Here is a 16,693-nt window from a genome sequence, read left to right on the forward strand (position 1 = left end):
GTTGGTGTACACCCATCAGCCGTCTTCTGTAGCCTGGCCTATCAAAGTCCTCATCTGACTCCTCTGCAACAGAACTAGTGAGCGACCTTGCCCTCCGGCGAGCTGGGACCTGTGATATCCGTTCCCTCCGACCCGGCTCCTGCGCACTTGTGCTTGGTGACTCACCACATGCAGATCCCACCTCTAATCTAACCTCTAAAGGACGCGCAGTGTCAGTGTCTGAGCTGGTGGAAGCAAGTGTCAGATCGAGTGACGGTGTGGCTTCAGTGTCCCCCTCCTCCTCCTCCTCCTCCTCCTCCTCCTCCTCCTCGGACGGTGCCGTCACGTGTTCAATGACAAAGGGAAACAGGTTGAGTTGTGGAGTGGGGAGAGGAGCAAGTCAGAGGTGTGTGCTGACAGCATGTGCAGCACGTGAGTCAGAAAAGATTATGGGAGGAGGGAGATGTGGAAAAGGAGAAGGAGCATTAGATATGCAGAGACCCCCTTGACCGGGACCTCCAGCGCTGCACGTTGTGACAGCTGCAGCGACGGCCCACTCAATGATCTGGAGCACCGTCTCCTCTAGGGGGGTGGGGACGTGCAGACGTTCCCGTCCAGCCTCAGGTCCCTCCTGCTGCCGGGTGTTATACGCCACCTTCTCCTGCAAGGCAGAGGTCAGTGTGTCAGTGAGTGTCCTGCAAGGTGTGTGGGTGATGTGCCTGTCATGGTAGAATAGCTGGCAGTTTGTGTGACTTGTGAGTGGTGGTTGTGTGGCCTGCAAGTGTGTGCAATGTGCGGGTGAGTTGCAGCATTGGGTATGGATGGGCAGTGTTTGTTGGTGGGAGGGTGACGGGAGGTGTCGTGCATGGAGTATTGGTGCAGTTGGTTGGATGTGCCAATTGACACTTGTATTCACTCACCTTGACCACTCGTGTCAAATCATTAAACTTCTTCCGGCACTGCACAATGCCATTCTCCCTTCTCCTAGTTGGCTGTGTATCTGCCATTTGAAATGTGCCTGCACCTTTAAGAGGCGCTGTTCATGCCCCATTTCCAACTTCCTCATTCTCCGTGCAGCCTCTCAGCAGCGAGGGCTGTGCTTGCTGCACGGAGATTTCAGGGTAACTAGCAGGCAGCACAAAGTTCACGTGCTGCCTGCGTAGGGTCCATCGGGCGCGGGGTGGTACCATCACCCAGAACGGACCCTTATCCAATTCTCCCCCATGTTTCTACTTGTGGGGGAGTCCAAAACTAGAGGCGCACATGTGTGTCTGTGTGTGTGTGTCGGTCCATGTGTGTGTCTGCGTGTGTGTTTCTGTGTGTGTGTCTGTGTGTGCCTGTCTGTCTGCATGTGTGTTTGTGTCTGTGTGTGTGTATCTGTGTGTCCGTGTCTGTATCTGTGTGTGTGTCCGTGTGTGTGAGTAACTGTCTGTGTGTGCGGCTGTTTGTGTGTGTGACTATGTATGTGTGTGCCTGTGTGTATGTATGTCTGTCTGTCTGCATGTGCATCTGTCGGTGTGTGTCTGTCTGTGTGTTTGTGTGCATCTGCCTGTATGTGTCTTTCTGTGTGTTGTGTGTGTGTCTGTTTGTCTGTGTGTCTGCATGTTTGTGTCTGTCTATCTATCTGTGTGTCTGTGTGCATGCATTTATGAGGAGGGTTGTGGAGGGTTATGGAGGGTTTTAGGGGGTTATATAGGGTGACGGGGGGTTTTGGAGCGTTGTGGGCGGTTATGGAGGGTTATGGGGGGTTTTGGAGCGTTGTAGAAGGTTATGGGGTGTTGTGGGGGTTATGGGGGGTTGTGGAGGGTTATGGAGGGTTGTGGGGGGGTATGGAGTGTGGTGGAGGGTTATGGGGGTTATGGGGGAGTTGTGGAGGATTACGGAGGGTTGTGGGGGGTATGGGGGTGTTATGGATGGGTTGTGGAGAGTTATTGGGGTAATGGAATGTTGTGGAGTGTTGTGGAGGGTTATGGGGGGGTTGTGGGGGGTTGTGGAGAGTTATGGGGGGATGTGGAGTGTTGTGGGGGGTTATGGAGGGTAATGGGGGTTATGGGGGGTTGTGGAGGGTTGTGGAGGGTTATGAGGGGGGTTACGGGGGGTTGTGTGGAGTTATGGGGGTTTTTGGGGGTTGTGGGGTGTTGCCGAGGGTTTGTGGGGGGTTATGGAGGTTTATGGGGGTTATGGAGGATTATGGGGGTTATGGAGGGTTATGGGGGTTATAGAGTGTTGCAGGGGTTTATGGAGGGTTATGGAGTGATGTGGGGGTTTATGAAGGGTTTTGGGGTGTTATGGAGGGTTGTGGAGGGTTATGGGGTATTGTGGGGGGTTATGGATAATTATGGGGGTTATGGAGGGGTTGTCAGGGGTTATGGGGGGTTGTGGAGGGTTGTGGAGTGTTATGAGGGGGGTTACGGGGGGTTTTGGGGGTTTAGGAGGGTTATGGGGGGTTATTGGGGGTTATGGAGCGTTGTGGGGGATTATGGAGGGTGTGGGGGGTTATGAGGGTTTATAGGGGGTTGTGGGGGGTAATGGGGGCTTATGGAGTGTTGTGGAGTGTTATGAGGGTGTTACGGGGTTTTTTTGGGTTTATGGGGTTTTGGGGGGTTGTGGGGGGTTGTGGGGGGTTATGGGGGTTTATGAGGGTGGTGAGGGCGGAGTTAATTCTGACCTGTAATCTTGCTTGAGGCTTGTTGATGTTAAATGTATTCTCTCTGAATCTGCTCATATCCAAGTCAAACAGCAATCATTTCGATCACCTTTGCCGCCTGGTTTTAAAGACCTGATGCTAATTCTTGAAGTTTCAGTTTGATGGCAGCGTGACGGGCTGGAGTCCAAACTCACAACCTGAAGATAACCATTTTAACACAAGCGCTACAGAAGTGGAATTGACATCCTTTTCAATCATTTGCTGCGAAATGCCTGAAGTTATCGGCTGTACTGAGATAGCAGTGACTCTGTGATACCGCCATGTCCTCCGGAATCTGATCCATAAAACATTCCAAGAGGTGCCCCCTTCCTGAACTATCTCACCCCGACTCAGGGGCCAGTTTTCCCAGTTTGTGTTGCTGGTGAGGAATCTTGCTGTAAAATTGGATTTCATGTTAACTCGGCGATGGTGTAGAACAGGTAATATCGGATTGGCCACCCGTTATACACCCGCCCGTTATACTCCCGGCCCGTTATACACCCGCCCGTTATACTCCCGGCCCGTTATACACCCACCCGTTATACACCCGCCCGTTATACTCCCGGCCCGTTATACACCCGCCCGTTATACACCCGCCCGTTATACTCCCGGCCCGTTATACACCCCGCCCGTTATACACCCGCCCGTTATACACCCGCCCGTTATACTCCCGGCCCGTTATACACCCACCCGTTATACACCCGCCCGTTATACTCCCGGCCCGTTATACACCCACCCGTTATACACCCGCCCGTTATACACCCGCCCGTTATACACCCGCCCGTTATACTCCCGGCCCGTTATACACCCGCCCGTTATACACCCGCCCGTTATACTCCCGGCCCGTTATACACCCGCCCGTTATACTCCCGGCCCGTTATACACCCACCCGTTATACACACGCCCGTTATACTCCCGGCCCGTTATACACCCACCCGTTATACACCCGCCCGTTATACTCCCAGCCCGTTATACACACGCCCGTTATACACCCGCCCGTTATACACCCGCCCGTTATACTCCCGGCCCGTTATACACACGCCCGTTATACACCCGCCCGTTATACTCCCGCCCGTTATACACCCTCCCGTTATACTCCCGGCCCGTTATACACCCTCCCGTTATACTCCCGGCCCGTTATACACACGCCCGTTATACACACGCCCGTTATACACCCGCCCGTTATACACCCACCCGTTATACACACGCCCGTTATACACCCGCCCGTTATACACCCTCCCGTTATACTCCCGGCCCGTTATACACACGCCCGTTATACACCCGCCCGTTATACACACGCCCGTTATACACCCGCCCGTTATACACCCGCCCGTTATACACCCTCCCGTTATACTCCCGGCCCGTTATACACACGCCCGTTATACACCCGCCCGTTATACACCCGCCCGTTATACTCCCGCCCGTTATACACCCGCCCGTTATACTCCCGGCCCGTTATACACCCGCCCGTTATACTCCCGGCCCGTTATACACACGCCCGTTATACACCCGCCCGTTATACACACGCCCGTTATACACCCGCCCGTTATACACACGCCCGTTATACACCCGCCCGTTATACACCCTCCCGTTATACACCCGCCCGTTATACACCCTCCCGTTATACACCCTCCCGTTATACACACGCCCGTTATACACCCGCCCGTTATACACCCACCCGTTATACACCCGCCCGTTATACTCCCGGCCCGTTATACACACGCCCGTTATACACCCGCCCGTTATACACCCGCCCGTTATACACACGCCCGTTATACACCCGCCCGTTATACACCCGCCCGTTATACACCCTCCCGTTATACACACGCCCGTTATACACCCTCCCGTTATACACCCTCCCGTTATACACACGCCCGTTATACACCCTCCCGTTATACACACGCCCGTTATACACCCGCCCGTTATACACCCTCCCGTTATACACACGCCCGTTATACACCCTCCCGTTATACACCCTCCCGTTATACACACGCCCGTTATACACCCGCCCATTATACACCCCATCGATTACACACCCCGCCCATTATACACCCCGCCCGTTATACACCCCATCAATAACACACCTCTCCCGTTATACACACGCCCGTTATACACCTGCCCGTTATACACTCGCCCGTTATACACCCGCCCGTTATGCACCCGCCCGTTATACACCCCATCGATTACACACCACGCCCATTATACACCCCGGCCGTTATACACCCCATCAATTACACACCTCTCCCGTTATACACACGCCCGTTATACACCCGCCCGTTATACACTCGCCCGTTATACACTCGCCCGTTATACACCCCATCGATTACACACCTCTCCCGTTATACACCCGCCCGTTATACACCCGCCCTTTATACACCCGCCCGTTATACACCCCATCAATTACACACCTCACCCATTATACACCCCGCCCGTTATACACCCCGCCCGTTATACACCCAGCCCGTTACACACCCCGCCCGGTATATACCCCGCCCATTATACACCTCGCCCGTTATACACCTCGCCCGTTATACACCCGGCACTTTACACACCCGTCCATTGTACACCCGCCCGTTATACACCCGTCCATTGTACACCCACCCATTACACACCCGTCCATTGTACACCCGCCCGTTACACACCCGTCCATTGTACACCCGTCCGTTATACACCCGCCTGTTACACACCCGTCCCTTGTACACCCGCCCGTTACACACCCGCCTGTTACACACCCGTCCATTGTACACCCGACCATTGTACACCCGTCCATTGTACACCCGCCCGTTACACACCCGTCCATTGTACACCCGCCCGTTATACACCAGTCCATTGTACACCCGTCCATTGTACACCCGTCCATTGTACACCCGCCCGTTACACACCCGTCCATTGTACACCCGTCCGTTATACACCCGCCTGTTACACACCCGTCCGTTGTACACCCGTCCATTGTACACCCGTCCGTTATACACCCGCCTGTTACACACCCGTCCGTTATACACCCGCCTGTTACACACCCGTCCGTTGTACACCCATCCGTTATACACCCGCCTGTTACACACCCGTCCGTTGTATACCCGTCCGTTGTACACCCGTCCATTGTACACCCGTCCGTTACACACCCGTCCGTTGTACACCCGTCCATTGTACACCCGTCCGTTACACACCCGTCCGTTGTACACCCGTCCATTGTACACCCGTCCGTTATACACCCGCCTGTTACACACCCGTCCATTGTACACCCGTCCGTTATACACCCGCCTGTTACACACCCGTCCATTGTACACCCAGCCCATTAAACACTCCGTCCATTATAGAATCATAGAAAATTTATGGCACAGAAGAAGGCCATTCGGCCCATCATGTCCGCACCAGCTGAGGAACGAGCCACCCAGCCTAATCCCACTTTCCCGCATTTGGTCCGTAGCCCTATAGGTCACGGCTCTTCAGGTGCACATCCAGGTATTTTTTAAATGAGTTGAGGGTTTTTGCCTCCACCACCCTCTCAGGCAGTGAGTTCCAGACGCCCTCCACCCTCTAGGGGAAAACATTTTTCTTCAGCTCTGCTCTAATCCTTCTACCAATCACTTTAAATCTATGCCCCCTGGTTATTGACCCCCCCCCCACCCCCACAAAGGGATACAGGTCCTTCCTATCCACTCTATCCAGGCCCCTCATAATTTTGTACACCTCAATTAAATCTCCCCTCAGCCTCCTCTGTTCCAAGGAAAACAACCCCAGCCTATCCAATCTGTCATCATAGCTAAAATTCTCCAGTCCTGGCAACATCCTCGTAAATCTCCTCTGTACCCTCTCTAGTGCAATTACATCCTTCCTGTTATGTGGTGACCAGAACTGTGCGCAGTACTCAAGCTGTGGCCTAACTAGTGCTTTATACAGTTCCAGCATAACCTCCCTACTCTTATATTCTATACCCCAGCTAATAAAGGAAAGTATTCCATATGCCTTCTTAACCACCTTATCTACCTGTCCTTCTACCTTCATGGATCTGTGGACATGCACTCCAAGGTCCCTCACTTCCTCTACACCTCTCAGTATCCTCCCATTTATTGTGTACTCCCTTGCCTTGTTTACCCTCCCCAGATGCATTACCTCACACTTCTCTGGATTGAATTCCATTTGCCACTTTTCACCCACCTGACCAGTCCATTGATATCTTCCTGCAGTCTACAGCTTTCCTCCTCACTATCAACCACACGGCCAATTTTTGTATCATCCGCAAATTTCTTAATCATGCCCCTACATTTAAGTCCAAATCATTAATATATACCACAAAAAGCAAGGGACCTAGTACTGAGCCCTGCGGAACCCCACTGGAAATAGTCTTCCAGTCACAAAAACACCCGTCGACCATTACCCTTTGCTTCCTGTCACTGAGCCAATTTTGGATCCAATTTGCCACATTCCCTTGGATCCCATGGGCCTTTACTTTTTTGACCAATCTGCCATGTGGGACCTTGTCAAAAGCCTTGCTAAAATCCATGTAGACTACATCAATTGTGCTACCCTCATCGATCCTCCTTGTCACCTCCTTTGAAAATTCAATCAGGTTAGTCAGACACGACCTCCTCTTAACAAATCCGTGCTGACTGTCTGTGCCTTGCTAAGTGACAGTTTATCCTGTCCCTCAGAATTGACTCCAATAATTTGCCCCACCACCGAGGTTAGGCTGACTGGCCTGTATTTACTCGGTCTATCCTTCGCTCCCTTTATAAACAACGGTACAAGGTTATACACCCAGCTGTGATACACCCGCCCCTGATACACCCAGCTGTTATACACCCGGCCCATTATACACGCCGCCCGTTATACACCCACCCATTATACACCCACCCATTATACATCCGCCCGTTATACACCCCGCCCGTTATACACCCACCCGTTATACACCCCACCCATTATACACGCCGCCCGTTATACACCCACCCATTATACACCCACCCATTATACATCCGCCCGTTATACACCCCGCCCGTTATACACCCACCCGTTATACACCCCACCCATTATACACCCCGCCTGTTATACAGCCCACCCGTTATACACCTGCCTGTTACACCCCCACCCATTATACACCCCGCCCCTTATATACCCCACCCATTATACACCTGCCCGTTATACACCCACCCATTATACACCCACCCATTATACACCCCGCCTGTTATACACCCACCCATTATACACCCACCCATTACACACCCAGCTGTTATACACCCGGCCCATTATACACCCACCCGTTTCCCCCCCGTTATACACCCCACCCATTATACACCCCGCCTGTTATACACCCACCCATTATACACCCACCCATTACACACCCAGCTGTTATACACCCGGCCCATTATACACCCACCCGTTTCCCCCCCGTTATACACCCCACCCATTATACACCCTGCCTGTTATACACCCGCCCGTTACACACCCACCCGTTACACACCCCGCCCATTACACACCCACCCATTATACACCCCACCCATTGTACACCCGCCCGTTACACACCCACCCGTTACACACCCACCCGTTATACACCCCACCCATTATACACCCTCCAGTTATACACCCACCCGTTATACACCCCGCCCGTTACACACCCACCCGTTACACACCCACCCGTTATACACCCCACCCGTTATACACCCACCCGTTATACACCCCGCCCGTTACACACCCACCCGTTACACACCCACCCGTTATACACCCCACCCGTTATACACCCCACCCGTTATACACCCTCTCGTTACACACCGCACCCATTATACACCCACCCGTTATACACCCCACCCATTATACACCCGCCTGTTATACACCCCGCCCGTTATACACCTGCCCGTTATACACCCACCTGGTATACACCCGGCCTGTGAAAACCCGCCCATTATACACCCCACCCGTTATACACCCTCTCGTTACACACCGCACCCATTATACACCCACCCGTTATACACCCCGCCCATTACACACCCACTCGTTATAAACCCCGCCTGTTATACACCCACCTGTTATACACCCACCTGTTATAAACCCCACCCATTACACACCCCAGCCGTTATACACCCCGCCCGTTACACACCCACCCGTTGTACACCCCACCCGTTACACGCCCCACCCATTACACACCCACCCATTATACACCCCGCCCGTTATACACCCACCCATTATACACCCCGCCCGTTACACACTCACTCGTTATACACCCCGCCTGTTATACACCCCGCCCGTTACACGCCCCACCCATTATACACCCACCCATTATACACCCACCCATTATACACCCACCCGTTATACACCCACCCATTATACACCCCACCTGTTATACACCCCGCCCGTTACACGCCCCACCCATTATACACCCACCCATTATACACCCACCCATTATACACCCACCCATTATACACCCACCCATTATACACTCCACCCGTTATACACCCACCCATTATACACCCACCCGTTATACACCCCGCCCGTTACACACTCACTCGTTATACACCCCGCCTGTTATACACCCACTCGTTAATCACCCACCCGTTATACACCCCGCCCGTTACACACTCACTCGTTATACACCCCGCCTGTTATACACCCACCCGTTATTCACCCACCCGTTACACACCCACCCATTATACACCCACCTGTTATACACCCCGCCCGTTATACACCTGCCCGTTATACACCCACCTGGTATACACCCGGCCTGTGAAAACCCGCCCATTATACACCCCGCCCATTATACACGCCGCCTGTTATACACCCACCCATTACACACCCACCCGTTCTACACCCCGCCCGTAACACACCCACCCGTTAAACACCCCACCCGTTATACACCTGTCCGTTATACACCCCACCCGTTACACACCCCACCCGTTATACACCTGCCCGTTATACACCCACTCGTTATACACCCCACCCGTTACACACTCCGCCTGTTATACACCCACCTGTTACACACCCACGCGTTATACACCCCGCCTGTTATACACCCACCCGTGATACACCCACCCGTTATGCACCTTCCCTTTATACACCCACCCGTTATACACCCACCCGTTAAACACCCACCCGTTATACACCCACCCGTTATACACCCACCAGTTAAACACCCCACCCGTTATACACCCACCCGTTATACACCCACCCGTTATACACCCACCCGTTATACACTCACCCGTTAAACACCCGCCCATTATACACCCACCCGTTATACACTCACCCGTTATGCACCTTCCCTTTATACACCCACCCGTTATACACCCCTCCCGTTATACACCCACCCGTTATACACTCACCCGTTAAACACCCACCCGTTATACACTCACCCGTTAAACACCGCACCCGTTATACACTCACCCGTTATACACTCACCCGTTATACACTCACCCGTTAAACACCCCACCCGTTATACACCCACCCGTTATACACCCACCCGTTATACACCCACCCGTTATACACTCACCAGTTAAACACCCGCCCATTATACACCCACCCGTTATACACCCACCCGTTATACACCCACCCATTATACACTCACCTGTTAAACACCCGCCCATTATACACCCACCCATTATACACCCACCCGTTATACACCCCACCCATTATACACCCCACCCGTTATACACCCACCCGTTATACACCCACCCGTTATACACCCCACCCATTATACACCCCACCCGTTATACACCCCGCCCGTTATATACCCACTCGTTAAACACCCCACCTGTTATACACCCCGCCCGTTATACACCCACCCGTTAAACACCCCACCTGTTATGCACCCACCCGTTATACACCCACCCGTTAAACACCCCACCTGTTATACACCCTGTCCGTTATACACCCCGCCCGTTATACACTCACCCGTTAAACACCCCGCCCGTTATACACCCCACCTGTTATACACCCACCCGTTATACACCCACCCGTTAAACACCCCACCTGTTATACACCCCGCCCGTTACACGCCCCACCCATTATACACCCACCCATTATACACTCACCCGTTAAACACCCCGCCCGTTATACACCCCACCTGTTATACACCCACCCGTGAAACACCCACCCGTTAAACACCCCACCTGTTATACACCCCGCCCGTTACACACCCACCCATTATACACCCCGCCTGTTTTACACCCACCCGGTATTCACCGACCCGTTATACACCCCGCCCGTTACACGCCCCACCCATTATACACCCACCCATTATACACCCACCCGTTATACACCCCGCCTGTTATACACCCCGCCCGTTATACACCCACCCATTATACACCCACCTGTTATACACCCACCTGGTATAAACCCGGCCTGTTATACACCCACCCGTTATACACCCACCCGTTAAACACCCCACCCATTACACACCCCACCCGTTATACACCCCACCCGTTACACACCCCACCTGTTATACACCCACCTGTTACACACCCACCCGTTATACACCCACCTGTTACACACCCACCCGTTATACACCCCGCCTGTTACACACCCACCTGTTACACACCCACCCGTTATACACCCCACCCATTATACACCCTCCCGTTATACACCCCACCTGTTATACACCCACCCGTTATACACCCCACCCATTATACACCCTCCCGTTATACACCCCACCCATTATACACCCTCCCGTTATACACCCCACCCGTTATACACTCACCCGTTATACACCTTCCCGCTATACACCCCACCCATTATACACCCACCCGTTATACACCCCACCCTTTATACACCCACCCATAATACACCCCACCTGTTATACACCCACCCGTTATACACCCACCAGTTATACACCCACCCGTTATACACCCTCCCGTTATACACCCCACCCGTTATACACCCACCCGTTATACACCCACCCGTTATACACTCACCAGTTAAACACCCGCCCATTATACACCCACCCGTTATACACCCACCCGTTATACACCCCACCCGTTATACACCCACCCGTTATACACCCACCCATTATACACTCACCTGTTAAACACCCGTCCATTATACACCCACCCATTATACACCCACCCGTTATACACCCACCCGTTATACACTCACCCGTTAAACACCCGCCCATTATACACCCACCCGTTATACACCCACCCGTTATACACCCCACCCATTATACACCCCACCCGTTATACACCCACCCGTTATACACCCACCCGTTATACACCCCACCCATTATACACCCCACCCGTTATACACCCCGCCCGTTATACACCCACTCGTTAAACACCCCACCTGTTATACACCCCGCCCGTTATACACCCACCCGTTAAACACCCCACCTGTTATGCACCCACCCGTTATACACCCACCCGTTAAACACCCCACCTGTTATATACCCCGCCAGTTATACACCCTGTCCGTTATACACCCCGCCCGTTATACACTCACCCGTTAAACACCCCGCCCGTTATACACCCCACCTGTTATACACCCACCCGTTATACACCCACCCGTTAAACACCCCACCTGTTATACACCCCGCCCGTTACACGCCCCACCCATTATACACCCACCCATTATACACTCACCCGTTAAACACCCCGCCCGTTATACACCCCACCTGTTATACACCCACCCGTTATACACCCACCCGTTAAACACCCCACCTGTTATACACCCCGCCCGTTACACACCCACCCATTATACACCCCGCCTGTTTTACACCCACCCGGTATTCACCGACCCGTTATACACCCCGCCCGTTACACGCCCCACCCATTATACACCCACCCATTATACACCCACCCGTTATACACCCCGCCTGTTATACACCCCGCCCGTTATACACCCACCCATTATACACCCACCTGTTATACACCCACCTGGTATACACCCGGCCTGTTATACACCCACCCGTTATACACCCACCCGTTAAACACCCCACCCATTACACACCCCACCCGTTATACACCCCACCCGTTACACACCCCACCTGTTATACACCCACCTGTTACACACCCACCCGTTATACACCCACCTGTTACACACCCACCCGTTATACACCCCGCCTGTTACACACCCACCTGTTACACACCCACCCGTTATACACCCCACCCATTATACACCCGGCCCAGTTGTCCTTCCCTCGGGAGAGATGTATAACGAGCAGCTGATCTGATACGCCTGTTTTACACTATCGCACACAATTAAAACAACCCCTTTGTTTGGCCATGATCCCGTGAGCTCTGCCTGACTGAATATACATCAATTGCTTTTTTTAGCTTATTTCAATAATCCTATTAAGTTGATGGAGTGGAGATCTAAAATATAGAATAGTACAGAGGGATCTGCAAAATATTCTGATCAGGGTCTAACTTGTATGAAACTGGCCTAATATCAGCAGGGTAATATAATTTACCTGGCTGCTCCAGGTTTTAAATGGAATATGATCATAAACCCTGCTATTTCTTTTAGTCTTTGTGGTCTTGGGCATTCAAAGGAGATCACAAAGTTTCGGGTGGGGAGTGTATATATTGTGACGCACGCGGTATCACAATTGTGTGGGACAGGTTGGATGGACCAGTGGGTCTTTTCCTGTCTGTCATTGTTCGTATGTTGGTAAGTTTGTAAATGGGCTTAGGACTTAAGCTGTCAATTGTAGTGCTTTTATCCAACATAATTACAGTTGTCATGTAGCACATTTTACAGATAGTATAAGTTGCAGTTGTGCTGTAAGCTTCTATATACTCGTTTCTTACATTACACATAAAGCATATCTTTGGGACTCAGCCCCACTCGAACCTTATCTCCACTGCTGCTGGAATTTGGTCCTTGAATCTTTGTCGCCATTATTCCAACCTAATACCTCGTTCTCAATTGGACAGGATTTAGACAGCGCAAACCTTTTTTTAAAAGCGCATTATAAACCTTGATGAAAATGTGTGCTGTTTTTCCAAGTGTCTTGCTGCCTGTGGCCTTGGTCAATTCCTCCTTTAGAAAAGCAGACAGTGGAATGCTAGACTAATGTGTTAGGGTTTGTCCACTGGTGCTGCCAGCAGTGATTTCCATACTCTGCTGCCTCTTTCTGGTTAATGTCAACCGAGCTCCTTTCAGAAATTGAGTTTTCATTGCACATGTCACCTAACGAGAGTGTAGAATTCAGCAATCTGAGACTAATTTCACAGTAATTGGTATCTATGGGGGTGTTTCCACGTGGATTCTCCAGCTCATCTGTCATAACTTCGGTGGAAGAGCTACAGAAACCCTGGAAAAACAATGTCATCACTGTTGGCACAGCTGTTCCAAGGTTTCTGCAGTTCTTTGGCTGAAGGTACAGCAAACAAGCGGGAGAACCCCCATGGAAATATCTGTCTATCTATCTGTCTATCTATCTATCTATCTGTCTATCTCTCTGTCTATTTATCTGTCTGTCTGTCTGTCTATTTATCTATCTATCTATCTATCTATCTATCTATCTATCTATCTATCTCTCTATCTCTCTGTCTATTTATCTGTCTGTCTGTCTGTCTATTTATCTCTCTATCTATCTATCTCTCTATCTATCCATCTATCTGTCTGTCTGTCTATCTGAATATCTATCTATCTCTCTATCTATCTCTCTACCTGTCTGTCTGTCTATTTTGTTGGCCATGTGAAAGTGTCCATAGGGCATAAAACATAATTGGTTGGCTCAAATGTATCAGTCCCGAAAGACCAAATATATCGGGGAAAAACCACTAATTTTACTACCTCTCAAAACACTTTTACTTGTAATTTCCAACTATAATTTATTGAACAATGTTTAATTGCCATGTCCCCTTGCTGTTTAGCCTCTTCAGTTTCTCTTTGATCCTATTTTCAAATACTTGAGTAAAGCTCGTCTGCTCCTGTGGCAGTTACTTCATCCTTTCCACCTTGTCACCATCATTGAGCAGAGATGGCACAAGATCAGAAGTTCAGGGTTGCCCCGAGGAATCTTTTGCTCATCAGATTAATTGGTCAAGGCTTGGTCTTTAGAAAGAAACATTGCACTCAGGGGCCTAATTAGCTCGAGGCTCTGGGGCAAACGACACACTTCAGTTACTGAGAAACTACCCACACCTTTTAGTTAACTTTTGCTGCAAGCACCAGCTACAACAGGTTTATCCTGGGAATCCTCTGTGACCTGCAAGTTTGGTAATACATGGCCCTTTGCTAGTACAAGTTAGACACGGGACGATGTTAAAATTCATCAGTAATCTTTTTATAAAATTTATTCTCTGGATGCGGACGTCTCTGGCAAGGCCGGCATTTATTGAGAAGGTGGTAGTGGGCCTTCGTCTTGAAAGCAATTTGATACAACTGAGTGGTTTACATACGAACATAGGAACAGAAGTAGGCCATTCAGCCCCTCGAGCCTGTTCCACCATTCAATTAAATCATGGCTGATGTGTACCTCAACTTCATTTACCCGCCTTTGAGCCACATCCCATGATACCCTTACCTAATAAAAATCTATCAATCTCAGCCTCCAATTGTTCCAACCGTCCACTGCCTTTTGGGGAGAGAATTCCAGATTTCTACTACCCAATGTGTGAAAAAATGTTTCCTGATTTCCCTCCTGAACGGCCTAGCTCTAATTTGAAGATTACCTCCCTCGGTTTTTGATTCCCTCACCAGAGGAAATAGTTTCTCTGTATCTACCCTTTCAAACCCTTTTATCATTTTAAAACCTCGATCAGGTAACCCCTCAATCTTCTATACTCGAGGGAATACAAAACATGTTTATGTAACTGGTCCTCATAATTTAACCCTCTAAGGGTTACCCACTAAGGTGAATCTGCACTGCCCCCCATCCAAGGTCAATCTATCTGAACACAATAGTCCAAATGGGGTCTGACCAAGACCCTAAACAAGACCACTTCAGAGGGCAGTTGAGACATTGGTGTGGGACTGGAGTCACATATAGGCCCAAACCGGGTAAGGACGGTAGGTTTCCTTCTCTAAAGTGAACCAGTTGGGCTTTTACGACAATCCGACAGCTTCATGGTCACTTTTACTGAGACCAGATTTTTATTTCCAGATTTGCTTTGATTGAATTCAAAAATCTTTTGGGTGAGGAGTTAAACCGAGGCCCTGTCTGCCCTCTCAGGTGGATGTAAAAGTTCCCATAGCACTATTCGAAGAAGAGCAGGGGAGTTCTCCAACCAATATCTCTAAACAGATGATCTGGTCTTTTATCTCGTCGCTTTTTGTGGGACTTTGCTTTGCGCAAATTGGCTGCCGTGTTTCGCACGTTACAACAGTAATTACACCTCAAAATTGGCTGTAAAACACTCTGGGACATCCCAAGGTCGAGAAAAATGCGATGCAGAGGCAAATTCTTTCTTTTACTGAAACTATTCTGCATCCAAGTTAGAAGTCCTTTTTATTCATAAATGTTCACATTTTATTTCAGAGTCTGCTGTTCAGCAACGTAAATCGCCAGGATTACCTCAAGTGATTTCATATTTCACCACCTACCCCGTGGAATATAATTCAATGAAATATGGAAGTCTGGCAGTAGATACGAACACCTAAATCTGAACTTCATCCCATCACTTTTACAAAGGTGACTTGAAGACGGACCCACTATAAGTCTATTTTACAAATGTAAACTAATCATAAAGGTATAATTATGATTTAGTCCATTGGCATTTAAGTAGTCATGTGTGTCCCTTCACATGCTCAGTACTGTGTTCTAGCTTCTCTTTGATCTTATTATCTTCCCCATTCCTTTGAAATGAGCTGCTATTTTCCTATTTTTAGAATTATCTCATCGCAGTTTAACTGAAAATCTAACTTCAGGCCCAGTCTGCTCTCTGCTGTACCAGTGGTGGGATCCACAGTACAGAAAGAACTTCCATTTATCCACCACTATTTCATGATCTCAGGGTTCCCCAAAGAGCTTTACAGCCAATTAATTACTTTTGAAGTGTAGTCACTGTTGTAATGTAGGAAACGCAGCAACCAATTTGTGCACAGCAAGATCCCACAAATAGCAATGAGATAATGACCAGATAATCTGTTGTAGTTCTTGGT

Source organism: Heptranchias perlo, chromosome 15 (genome assembly GCF_035084215.1).
Source record: "Heptranchias perlo isolate sHepPer1 chromosome 15, sHepPer1.hap1, whole genome shotgun sequence".
Taxonomy (NCBI): domain Eukaryota; kingdom Metazoa; phylum Chordata; class Chondrichthyes; order Hexanchiformes; family Hexanchidae; genus Heptranchias; species Heptranchias perlo.